Raw genomic sequence first — 13,993 nt, forward strand, 5'->3', positions numbered from 1 at the left:
AATTATTTTTGGACTGTACTCAGTGAAGTCTCCGATTTAATCGATTAATTTTTCTGGTTATATCGCGTAAAACTTCACGGGATATAATCTGAAAGATTATTTCGTGTAAATTAAATTATACTCGGTTGAAATTTGGATTATGCCCACGGTGACTCCGCCATTTTTTTTTCTAGGGCCTGCGCGTAAAGTGCTGTTTATAATTTGTGAGTTATAGTTAATTAGCATATTGGACATTAATTAAAATATAATCAGTGAATTATATGAGTGTGTGACTATTTATATATTTTGATATGTAAAAATATTTTTTTTTTAGCCTAACATTTTTAAGTTCGAAGAGTCTAAGAAAAGAAAAAAAAATTTTTTAACCCCAAATTATCGGAAAAATTGTGCTTTAATGCTCCTTAAATGTTTTTGATGTATGTAATAATTATTTAAAACAATATTTGACTAACCTAATATTTAAAATACATAATAGATATGATAATGCTAAGTGCGCAGGCGTTAGAAAAAAAATTGGCGGAGTCACCGTGGGCATAATCCAAATTTCAACAGAGTATAATTTAATTTACACGAAAAAATTTTTCAGATTATATCCCGTGAAGTTTTACGCGATATAACCAGAATAATTAATCGATTAAATCGGAGACTTCACTGAGTACAGTCCAAAAATAATTTAGTATACTTTGAAGGATATTGACTATAGTATGAAATTTTTTTTCACTACAAATACCACGGAGTATACTATACGAGGATGTACAATGGGTTATTCTTCTTTCCGTGTAATCGACAGATTTGACTCATCTTAGAACTTAACCTCAGAAATCGTCCTAGAAATAAGTATTATTAATTAATTAATTTATTTATTATGCCAAGGCTAATGCCTTATGGCAAGCTTTAATAATACAATGATTTTATAAAGTATAGTAGATACATAGTAATAATAGTGATAATAGTAATAACATAACGCGCGCGCTGCGAGTACAGTGTCTATATTTGATGATGATAATAATAATAATAATAATAATAATAATAATAATAATAATAATAATAATAATAATAATAATAATAATCAGAAGTGCTCCCCACAACCGGTCCTTTTCGGATGAGGACCATTCATCAGGTGGGAGGAGCACGCCGGACCCGATGAACGATGACGACCCTGGCGCTTTAAGGACTTTCTTTAAGTGGACGGAGGAACTACGAGTCGACCTCTTGGTGTGCTACCAACGTAGCGAGCCGGGGGTGAGCGGTTATATGGCCCGGATGCACACTCTTTGGAGTGATATGCATCCGGAGCTAGAGCATTTTACGCCTAAACACCTGCGTAATTATGCCGCTTATCTTCGGCGTAATAGAAGATCGCTTGTGCCGGATAGAAGGCAGTCTAATAGACTTTCCTTTCCAGCGCAATTACACCAAGAGCAACGCCGTTCCTCCTTGGATGACAACAATCCCTTTATAAGACGGCAAGTAAGTATATCTAAAAAGATAACTTACTCCCAACAACAGCTAGAAGCGGTAAATGAAGATCTCCGTGCAAACATCCTAGAGGATTCCACCCTGCTCACTGTGAGCCAGGTTGTGTATGGTGCAGCAGTTTCGGCTTTTCCGAGAGAGAGACATTGTCTCTCAATCGAGGCAAGGTTGAGACAGCGCATCTCACAACTTGGACTCAAAATTGACAGATCCCGGAAACAGGTCTCCCGCATTCAGTGTGTGATTGAGTTTGAAACAACTCAAAGAGCATACACGCCCCGAATTCGGCGCATTGCTGCTGAACTTCGGTGGCGTCATCACACACTGAATAAAAGTACTCTTCTTGTCATCAAGGAAGAGTCTCTCAATAAATTGCGGGCTTTAGTGACTGCCAAAAAGTCACTAGAGAAAAGGCTGAAGCGGTTGGTCGACAACTCGTTGTTTCGATCCAGCCCTTCACGCTTTCTGACACCAAAGACCGATGTTACCGGAAATTATCCAACACCTGAGCGGGTGGAAGCTTTTTGGACTGAGTTGTATGGAGATCAACCAAACGTGAACGCCAATACTCCAGCTCTGCACGACTTTAAAGCATTCTGTCGGGAACACCGTAGACAGAATGCTGATGAAGAGAGCCCTGCAGTCAGTGTGAATGAAGTTCGTTCAGCTCTAAATGGCAGCAAAAATTGGGCTGCCCCGGGACCAGATGGCATAAATGTCTTTTGGTGGAAGAAGTTTACTTCTACCCACCTCCATCTGGCCCGTATATTTACATCGTACATTAGAGCTGACGAACCGATTCCAGACTGGCTCGTGGAAGGGCGAACCGTACTGATACCAAAAAAAGGTGACTTGTCTGACCCAAAGAATTACAGGCCTATCACCTGCTTGAATGCGGTTTATAAAATTTTTACAAAAATTTTAAACAACCGTATTTTGCATGAGATAGAACCTGTATGGCAACAGATATATGAACAGCGTGGCAGCAAAAGAGGCCTGTCAGGTTGCAAAGAGAACTTGATAGTTGATCGATGTGTCACACAAGATGCGATCTACTATCAACGCAACCTGTCAATGGCCTGGATCGACTATCGCAAGGCATTTGACTCAACTTCTCATGAGTTGATTCTATATCTCCTCAAATGCCTGGGGGTCAATCCTGAAATAGTGGAATGCATTCGGCGTACAATGCAGCTCTGGCGAACGCGTTTTCACATTGGAAGTGGAAACGCATTGCACATAACCGGAGTTGTAGAGTACAAACGAGGGGTCTTCCAAGGTGATTCCTTAAGCCCTCTGCTGTTTTGCATCTCATTGCTGCCTATATCTGTTGCTCACCGTAAAACTCGTGGGTACTCTGTGGGGCCTCCGGGTGATCGAAAATACTCGATTACCCATCTGCTTTATATGGATGACCTGAAGCTTTATAGTGCTGATGAAGATCATCTACAGGCGGCTCTTAACATCGTAGCAGAGTACACGCGGGATGTCGGAATGTCTTTTGGGTTGGACAAGTGTGCGGTCGTACATCTGGCGAGGGGTAAGTGCTCTGTTACGGATGATGATGTCGAGTTGGTAGATGGGAGCGTTTTAAGACAATTAGACGCCGGAGAGTTGTATAGATATCTAGGAATGGAAGAGCACCGCATGCATGCGGTCTCCGAAGTCCAAGCAACTCTCCGTAGCGAGTATGTTAGGAGACTCCGGAAAATTTGGTCCTCCGAACTTTCCGGTAAAAATAAAGTCTCCGCTACTAACACGCTCGCTGTCCCAGTCTTACTATACTCTTTCGGTGTCTTGAAATGGGCCCGAAAGGATCTACGAGATCTTGACATCAGAACCCGTAAGACTATCAACATGAACCGGAGCATGCACCCCAATTCATCAGTCGCCAGATTATACCTCTCCCGGTCCATCGGTGGGAGAGGTCTGCAGAGTTTGGAGCGGCTGCATGATCGTTTGGTCCTGGGTTTAACACACGAAGTTGTCAATTTCACTGCAGACGAGGATGACTTTCTTATGCAAATTGTTCATAAACATGAGAATGCGCATAAGGGGTCGTTCTTGTATAAGGCAGCTATATATGCAGCAAGAACCCTTGGTCTTGGAGAAATAAACGCTCTTATGGAACTCCGAAAGGAGGAATTCAAGAGCGCCATCAGGAACGCCGAGGAAAAACTACTCCTAGGCGAACTGATGGACAAGTCCATGCACAGCGTGTTCTTCAAACACGTGCGTGATCATGGCTTGTCCACCCAGCTGACGTTTTCCTTCTTAAAGTCAGCTGGCCTGATGTCCGAGACTGAAGGGTTCATATTTGCTTGCCAAGATGGTGTCATTAACACTCTAGAATACCGTAGCAAGGTGCTCCAGGTGCAGCTTCTGGACACGTCATGTAGGATGTGTAAACAACACCCGGAGACGCTCATGCACCTTTTGTCAGCATGTCCTGTGCTGGCGAGAGGTGCATATATCCAGCGTCACAACGCTGCCCTGAGAGTACTGTACTACTACCTTCGTCACCGCTACGGTATTGACGTGACACCGCTGCTGCCTTATCTGCCAGGAGATATTCCCCAGGTTGTTGAGAATGACAGTTGCAAAATTTATTGGAACATGCCGTTTGCAACAACTCGGCGGATCGATCACAACAAACCTGATATTGTGCTCGTCGACAAGGCTACTTGTGACATTTATGTCATTGAGTTCTCGGCCCCGGCTGAATACAACATCTCAGCCAAAGAAGAGCACAAAAGACAGATATATCAGGATCTCCTGTTTGAAATTGGCAAACTTTACCCAGGTTACCGTGTCAAGCTCGTCGTCCTGATTGTTGGCGTCCTCGGAGGGATGAAACAGTCTTTTGTATCCTCACTTGCCAGAGTTCCAGCTTGCTCATCAAAAGCTGAATTCTTGGCGGTCAGGATGCAGAAGGCTGTCATACTAGGTTCCCTCCGTCTACTTAGGAAAATGACTTTGGCCTGCTGTGATCACTAACCGCCTTGTTGTGCGGAGTGGTACAGCAGTAATGGATGGAGCTCAGGCTGGGCCCTCGGAGAATCGGACTCCGGGGACAACCCCCCTGAGCATTTAATAACACAATAATAATAATAATAATAATAATAATAAGAAGAAGAAGTGTCTCAGAAGAAGAATAAGAAGAAGAATCTCAGAAGTGCTCCCCACAACCGGTCCTTTTCGGATGAGGACCATTCATCAGGTGGGAGGAGCACGCCGGACCCGATGAACGATGACGACCCTGGCGCTTTAAGGACTTTCTTTAAGTGGACGGAGGAACTACGAGTCGACCTCTTGGTGTGCTACCAACGTAGCGAGCCGGGGGTGAGCGGTTATATGGCCCGGATGCACACTCTTTGGAGTGATATGCATCCGGAGCTAGAGCATTTTACGCCTAAACACCTGCGTAATTATGCCGCTTATCTTCGGCGTAATAGAAGATCGCTTGTGCCGGATAGAAGGCAGTCTAATAGACTTTCCTTTCCGGCGCAATTACACCAAGAGCGACGCCGTTCCTCCTTGGATGACAACAATCCCTTTATAGGACGGCAAGTAAGTATATCTAAAAAGATAACTTACTCCCAACAACAGCTAGAAGCGGTAAATGAAGATCTCCGTGCAAACATCCTGGAGGATTCCACCCTGCTCACTTTGAGCCAGGTTGTGTATGGTGCAGCAGTTTCGGCTTTTCCGAGAGAGAGACATTGTCTCTCGATCGAGGCAAGGTTGAGACAGCGCATCTCACAACTTGGACTCAAAATTGACAGATCCCGGAAACAGGTCTCCCGCATTCAGTGTGTGATTGAGTTTGAAACAACTCAAAGAGCATACACGCCCCGAATTCGACGCATTGCTGCTGAACTTCGGTGGCGTCATCACACACTGAATAAGAGTACTCTTCTTGTCATCAAGGAAGAGTCTCTCAATAAATTGCGGGCTTTAGTGACTGCCAAAACGTCCCTAGAGAAAAGGCTGAAGCGGTTGGTCGACAACTCGTTGTTTCGATCCAGCCCTTCACGGTTTCTGACACCAAAGACCGATGTTACCGGGAATTATCCAACACCTGAACGGGTGGAAGCGTTTTGGACTGAGTTGTATGGAGATCAACCAAACGTGAACGCCAATACTCCAGCTCTGCACGACTTTAAAGCATTCTGTCGGGAACACCGTAGACAGAATGCTGATGAAGAGAGCCCTGCAGTCAGTGTGAATGAAGTTCGTTCAGCTCTAAATGGCAGCAAAATTGGGCTGCCCCGGGACCAGATGGCATAAATGTCTTTTGGTGGAAGAAGTTTACTTCTACCCACCTCCATCTGGCCCGTATATTTACATCGTACATTAGAGCTGACGAACCGATTCCAGACTGGCTCGTGGAAGGGCGAACCGTACTGATACCAAAAAAGGTGACTTGTCTGACCCAAAGAATTACAGGCCTATCACCTGCTTGAATGCGGTTTATAAAATTTTTACAAAAATTTTAAACAACCGTATTTTGCATGAGATAGAACCTGTATGGCAACAGATATATGAACAGCGTGGCAGCAAAAGAGGCCTGTCAGGTTGCAAAGAGAACTTGATAGTTGATCGATGTGTCACACAAGATGCGATCTACTATCAACGCAACCTGTCAATGGCCTGGATCGACTATCGCAAGGCATTTGACTCAACTTCTCATGAGTTGATTTTATATCTCCTCAAATGCCTGGGGGTCAATCCTGAAATAGTGGAATGCATTCGGCGTACAATGCAGCTCTGGCGAACGCGTTTTCACATTGGAAGTGGAAACGCATTGCACATAACCGGAGTTGTAGAGTACAAACGAGGGGTCTTCCAAGGTGATTCCTTAAGCCCTCTGCTGTTTTGCATCTCACTGCTGCCTATATCTGTTGCTCTCCGTAAAACTCGTGGGTACTCTGTGGGGCCTCCGGGTGATCGAAAATACTCGATTACCCATCTGCTTTATATGGATGACCTGAAGCTTTATAGTGCTGATGAAGATCATCTACAGGCGGCCCTTAACATCGTAGCAGAGTACACGCGGGATGTCGGAATGTCTTTTGGGTTGGACAAGTGTGCGGTCGTACATCTGGCGAGGGGTAAGTGCTCTGTTACGGGTGATGATGTCGAGTTGGTAGATGGGAGCGTTTTAAGACAATTAGACGCCGGAGAGTTGTATAGATATCTAGGAATGGAAGAGCACCGCATGCATGCGGTCTCCGAAGTCCAAGCAACTCTCCGTAGCGAGTATGTTAGGAGACTCCGGAAAATTTGGTCCTCCGAACTTTCCGGTAAAAATAAAGTCTCCGCTTCTAATATGCTCGCTGTCCCAGTCTTACTATACTCTTTCGGTGTCTTAAAATGGGCCCGAAAGGATCTGCGAGATCTCGACATCAGAACCCGTAAGACTATCAACATGAACCGGAGCATGCACCCCAATTCATCAGTCGCCAGATTATACCTCTCCCGGTCGATCGGAGGGAGAGGTTTGCAGAGCTTGGAGCGGCTTCACGATCGTTTAGTCCTGGGTTTAACACACGAAGTTGTCAATTTCACTGCAGATGAGGATGACTTTCTTATGCAAATTGTTCATAAACATGAGAATGCGCATAAGGGGTCGTTCTTATATAAGGCAGCAATATATGCGGCAAGAACCCTTGGTCTTGGAGAAATAAACGCTCTTATGGAACTCCGAAAGGAGGAATTCAAGAGCGCCATCAGGAACGCCGAGGAAAAACTACTCCTAGGCAAACTGATGGACAAGTCTATGCACAGCGTGTTCTTTAAACACGTGCGTGATCATGGCTTGTCCACCCAGCTGACGTTTTCCTTCTTAAAGTCAGCTGGCCTGATGTCCGAGACTGAAGGGTTCATATTTGCTTGCCAAGATGGTGTCATTAACACTCTAGAGTACCGTAGCAGGGTGCTCCAGGTGCAGCTCCCGGACACGACCTGCAGGGCGTGTAAACAACATCCGGAGACGCTTATGCACATTTTGTCAGCATGTCCTGTGCTGGCGAGAGGTGCATACATCCAGCGTCACAATGCTGCCCTGAGAGTACTGTACTACTATCTTCGTCACCGCTACGGTATTGACGTGACACCGGTGCTGCCTTATCTGCCAGGAGATATTCCCCAGGTTGTTGAGAATGACAGTTGCAAAATTTATTGGAACATGCCGTTTGCAACAACTCGGCGGATAGATCACAACAAACCTGATATTGTGCTCTTCGACAAGGCTACTCGTGACATTTATGTCATTGAGTTCTCGGCCCCGGCTGAATACAACATCTCAGCCAAAGAAGAGCACAAAAGACAGATATATCAGGATCTCCTGTTTGAAATTGGCAAACTTTACCCAGGTTACCGTGTCAAGCTCGTCGTCCTGATTGTTGGCGTCCTCGGAGGGATGAAACAGTCTTTTGTATCCTCACTTGCCAGAGTTCCAGCTTGCTCATCAAAAGCTGAATTCTTGGCGGTCAGGATGCAGAAGGCTGTCATACTAGGTTCCCTCCGTCTACTTAGGAAAATGACTTTGGCCTGCTGTGATCACTAACCGCCTTGTTGTGCGGAGTGGTCCAGCAGTAATGGATGGAGCTCAGGCTGGGCCCTCGGAGAATCGGACTCCGGGGACAACCCCCCTGAGCATTTAATAACACAATAATAATAATAATAATAATAATAATAATAATAATAATAATAATAATAATAATAATAATAATAAGCGGTGCTTGCTACGTGGCCTCCAAGCGGCGCATCGCGGGAAACGCAGACCATAACACCAGGTCTGTAGGCGAACGACGTAGCCGATGCAGTGGGCCAACTACCCACTGCATTGAAATACTGAGTTACAACAAGACGTAATCTCAGAAGTGCTCCCCACAACCGGTCCTTTTCGGATGAGGACCATTCATCAGGTGGGAGGAGCACGCCGGACCCGATGAACGATGACGACCCTGGCGCTTTAAGGACTTACTTTAAGTGGACGGAGGAACTACGAGTCGACCTCTTGGTGTGCTACCAACGTAGCGAGCCGGGGGTGAGCGGTTATATGGCCCGGATGCACACTCTTTGGAGTGATATGCATCCGGAGCTAGAGCATTTTACGCCTAAACACCTGCGTAATTATGCCGCTTATCTTCGGCGTAATAGAAGATCGCTTGTGCCGGATAGAAGGCAGTCTAATAGACTTTCCTTTCCGGCGCAATTACACCAAGAGCGACGCCGTTCCTCCTTGATGACAACAATCCCTTTATAGGGACGGCAAGTAAGTATATCTAAAAAGATAACTTACTCCCAACAACAGCTAGAAGCGGTAAATGAAGATCTCCGTGCAAACATCCTGGAGGATTCCACCCTGCTCACTGTGAGCCAGGTTGTGTATGGTGCAGCAGTTTCGGCTTTTCCGAGAGAGAGACATTGTCTCTCGATCGAGGCAAGGTTGAGACAGCGCATCTCACAACTTGGACTCAAAATTGACAGATCCCGGAAACAGGTCTCCCGCATTCAGTGTGTGATTGAGTTTGAAACAACTCAAAGAGCATACACGCCCCGAATTCGGCGCATTGCTGCTGAACTTCGGTGGCGTCATCACACACTGAATAAGAGTACTCTTCTTGTCATCAAGGAAGAGTCTCTCAATAAATTGCGGGCTCTAGTGACTGCCAAAAAGTCACTAGAGAAAAGGCTGAAGCGGTTGGTCGACAACTCGTTGTTTCGATCCAGCCCTTCACGCTTTCTGACACCAAAGACCGATGTTACCGGGAATTATCCAACACCTGAGCGGGTGGAAGCTTTTGGACTGAGTTGTATGGAGATCAACCAAACGTGAACGCCAATACTCCAGCTCTGCACGACTTTAAAGCATTCTGTCGGGAACACCGTAGACAGAATGCTGATGAAGAGAGCCCTGCAGTCAGTGTGAATGAAGTTCGTTCAGCTCTAAATGGCAGCAAAAATTGGGCTGCCCCGGGACCAGATGGCATAAATGTCTTTTGGTGGAAGAAGTTTACTTCTACCCACCTCCATCTGGCCCGTATATTTACATCGTACATTAGAGCTGACGAACCGATTCCAGACTGGCTCGTGGAAGGGCGAACCGTACTGATACCAAAAAAGGTGACTTGTCTGACCCAAAGAATTACAGGCCTATCACCTGCTTGAATGCGGTTTATAAAATTTTTACAAAAATTTTAAACAACCGTATTTTGCAGGAGATAGAACCTGTATGGCAACAGATATATGAACAGCGTGGCAGCAAAAGAGGCCTGTCAGGTTGCAAAGAGAACTTGATAGTTGATCGATGTGTCACACAAGATGCGATCTACTATCAACGCAACCTGTCAATGGCCTGGATCGACTATCGCAAGGCATTTGACTCAACTTCTCATGAGTTGATTTTATATCTCCTCAAATGCCTGGGGGTCAATCCTGAAATAGTGGAATGCATTCAGCGTACAATGCAGCTCTGGCGAACGCGTTTTCACATTGGAAGTGGAAACGCATTGCACATAACCGGAGTTGTAGAGTACAAACGAGGGGTCTTCCAAGGTGATTCCTTAAGCCCTCTGCTGTTTTGCATCTCACTGCTGCCTATATCTGTTGCTCTCCGTAAAACTCGTGGGTACTCAGTGGGGCCTCCGGGTGATCGAAAATACTCGATTACCCATCTGCTTTATATGGATGACCTGAAGCTGTATAGTGCTGATGAAGATCATCTACAGGCGGCTCTTAACATCGTAGCAGAGTACACGCGGGATGTCGGAATGTCTTTTGGGTTGGACAAGTGTGCGGTCGTACATCTGGCGAGGGGTAAGTGCTCTGTTACGGGTGATGATGTCGAGTTCCAGCTTGCTCATCAAAAGCTGAATTCTTGGCGGTCAGGATGCAGAAGGCTGTCATACTAGGTTCCCTCCGTCTACTTAGGAAAATGACTTTGGCCTGCTGTGATCACTAACCGCCTTGTTGTGCGGAGTGGTCCAGCAGTAATGGATGGAGCTCAGGCTGGGCCCTCGGAGAATCGGACTCCGGGGACAACCCCCCTGAGCATTTAATAACATAATAATAATAATAATAATAATAACTATAGTTAGATAGATTTCTTGAGAATTTATAACAATGAGATTATAATAAGACAATTTAAAATTTAATTATAATAGATTTAACTAAGAAACTCATATATAAAGAAAGTTATTTTTATGTATATATGCTTGCTTATAAATTGATCATAGCAATTTCGATGTGTTTAAGAGAAGTAAAATAATAAGAGAGACTCATTATCTTAAAAGTTAATCAAAATCCGAACAAAAACAGTTTCACTGTAAAAAAATCGCGCCAAGTCCACGTTCATAAGACTATTAAGAAAAAAAAAATTTGTTTTTTTCTTTACAAAAATATATAAAATAAAAAAATTAAAAAATCCAAGTAACCGATATGATTGTTTATGATTTTCGGAAATTAAAAAAAATTTTGTTATAAATTTAAAAATTAAGAAAAAAAGTTTGGAACGTATTTAGTGTGCGCGGTTGCAAAGTTTAAAAAAATTGAAATACACAATGACGCACACCAAGTACGTTCCAAAATTTTTTTCTTAATTTTTAAATTTATAACAAAATTTTTTTTAATTTCCGAAAATCATAAACAATCATATCGGTTACTTGGATTTTTTGATTTTATATATTTTTGTAAAGAAAAAAACAAATTTTTTTTTTCTTAATAGTCTTATGAACGTGGACTTGGCGCGATTTTTTTACAGTGAAACTGTTTTGTTCGGATTTTAGTATTTTGTAATTATAATAAAATTTACAATTGGTACCAACTTAATTAAATCTCGCGTTGGTTGCATTTTTTATAGCAAACTATCCCCTTGAAACTACAGTTTATGTAAAAATAATTCCAGCGCACCCTGGCGGGCGTAGATGCAAGCTGTGAAATATCTATTTTTAACTGTAGTTTCCCATCTAATGAAGGATTACTATGCAATCTCGAATTATTTAGTCTGTGGCAGATCACTTTGCCCATCGAAAAAAAAGTCAGGATCGAAATTTTTGCGTTGCTATAGTTTGTGCTGATTAAATTTAATAATTTCAAGTAGATTAATTGTTATAAGTGAATATAATTAATTAATAACAGTCAAATAAAGTATGAATTACTGTTATAATATACAATTTAGGAAAAAAAGTACCGTAGAATTAAATAAAATTTTGCAACCTCAAAATACCGTTCTGCTTACAGTAAACACAGTCGGTAGTCTGGCGCTCCGTTTACAGCAGATTTGAACGGAACTTGGCGCCAGATTCTACCGAATCTGTGGATCGGATTCTAACAAATAATCAAATAAATTTGATTTGAAAACTTCAAGGCTACATGAATTTACAATATTTAATGGCAGATTTTGCCAGAGACGTATGATGGTTACAACAAATGAATTTTCATAGTAAGACGAAGTAAAAGGTGGTATTACAAAGTTTACATTATTTGTTTTATTTGCAAGTCGTTGGGAACGTCGAAATACATCTTCTACGAATAATTCTCTTAAATAGCTCTCTTACCTTGGTTTTTCCACTCGTAATAATTTATAGAAATAGGTTGCTAGAACGCACGTTTTTCGCTCTGTACAATTTTCCTCGTATTTTGTTATCAATAAATATCACGTTAATATTTAATTCTTTCGAGTTTATTAATTTAAGTAGTGATTTCCCCAACCATAAATCTTACATTGGTGACCCCGACGTGATCATAAGTGATATAAAGTGAGTGAAACGGTGAATAACCCGCGTTTTTACCGGCTTACGTAATCACCACATGTCGTGAAAGTCGTGAAATAAAAAAATAGCGAAAATTATCACCACCAGTGCACCGCCGGGCAACATTTGGACGTTTTGCTGCATTGGTAAATAATTTAAGGGACCATTAGTGCGAATTAAATTGGTGAAAAATTTCTGACGAAATCCCAAGAATTCGGCCCGTACGACTGCGCAGAAGTCTCGCGCAGATTTCTCTCGTGTTCACGTGACACTCAAGTGATTCTTTTGTGTTCTAGCAGTGACGTAGTGCATTCCACAGACAATGACGAAGCTAGACTAAGACGCAGCCGCAGCCGCCGCACAAGCTGTTTCACCGCCGATGTTCGTCACTCCGCCCCCGGTTTTTAATCCGAAGACAGCCGCGCTGTGGTTCGCGCAACTGGAAGCGCAATTCGAGACGTATAAAATCGCTGACGAGAAACAAAAGTTTAATCACGCAGTTTCTCTTTTAGACGCAGATTCCGCAGTAGAAGTCGAGGCGCTGATTGTCACACCGCCACCGGTTACGCCGTATACGCAGCTCAAAGAAACGCTGATAAAATGATTTTCAGCCTTTGAATCCTCGAAGCTGCGAAAACTCTTAGATGGCGAAGCCATCGGAGACCGTACACCGACGCAGTTCTTCCATCACCTTAAAGCGCTCGACCCAAGGATCGACGAGGCGATAATAAAAGCCAAATGAATAGCTTTTGTCACGAACGGACTGAGTGATGGGCGCAAGGAATATGAAATAAAAATCTCAAATATCCGAACGTTATCACTTTGTCCGTTCGGGAGCTAAATTAAAAATTGCGTTGGAGTGTGGAGCGGTACACAAGCTCGAACGTTATCTCTAAGTGTTAACTTAGAGAGAGTAAGGATGATGGATCCTGCTGACTTCGGTCACGAGTAACCTATTCTATTGTTTAGTTGTTGCTTTATTTTGTAAAGGAGATCTTATTTTATTTTAAAAAGTAAAAATGAAAGAATCGACTTGTTTATTTGTTTGAATTTATTGAGAAAAACAAGTGAACGTGTTACAAATTTGGGTTTATAAAATGGTTAATAAAGATAGAGATAAAAAGAGGAACACAAATGTTAGAAAAATCATAATGTCTTAAAAGTAGATAATGTTTTGGGCTTACCCTGGAAGTCTGTAGAGAGGCTCAAATTTAATGGGCCCTTTCACTTTCTATGGGTAGTTTCACTATCAAAATACCGTATCTCGTGTATCACGGAGAAATTAAATATTTACTAATAATGATATTATTTTAATCTTCGCGACTTTACGCGGAAAACTTAGCACTCAATCGACGCTCAGGTATTTTCGCTACCGAATTACCGGATCTCGTATATCGCGGAGAAATTGAATAATTTCAAATAATGAATTAACCTTCGCGACTTTAAGCGCAAAAACCTAACACTACTCGACGCTCTTCGGCGGAAAACAATATACTTCGCGATTCTCGCGGAAAAATCAACGCTCAACGGCGGAATAATCAACAATCGACGCTCAACGGCGGAAAATAATAAAAATAAAGACAAACGGAATATAATTATGGCATATATCGAATAGCCGATGAATCTACCACGTTAGTGCTACTAAGTGCAGCCTAACCACGAGCAAGGCACTGTCTCGTGTATCACGGAGTACTTTGTGCTTCCGAAGAATTTGATGCCCGGAGCCGATTGACGCGGAGCTAACCAGTGGTATCCTG

The 13,993-nt window shown here is 43.1% G+C and overlaps 1 protein-coding gene across 1 annotated transcript in view; it reads right to left on the bottom strand.

Moving 5' to 3' along the window:
- The window catches only part of LOC123259029 (ATPase family AAA domain-containing protein 2-like), a 42,620-nt gene that overhangs the window by 12,967 nt on the left and 15,660 nt on the right, over window positions 1-13,993 (bottom strand). The gene's annotated exons all lie outside the window — the stretch shown is intronic.

Source organism: Cotesia glomerata, linkage group LG2 (genome assembly GCF_020080835.1).
Source record: "Cotesia glomerata isolate CgM1 linkage group LG2, MPM_Cglom_v2.3, whole genome shotgun sequence".
Classification (NCBI taxonomy): Eukaryota; Metazoa; Arthropoda; class Insecta; order Hymenoptera; family Braconidae; genus Cotesia; species Cotesia glomerata.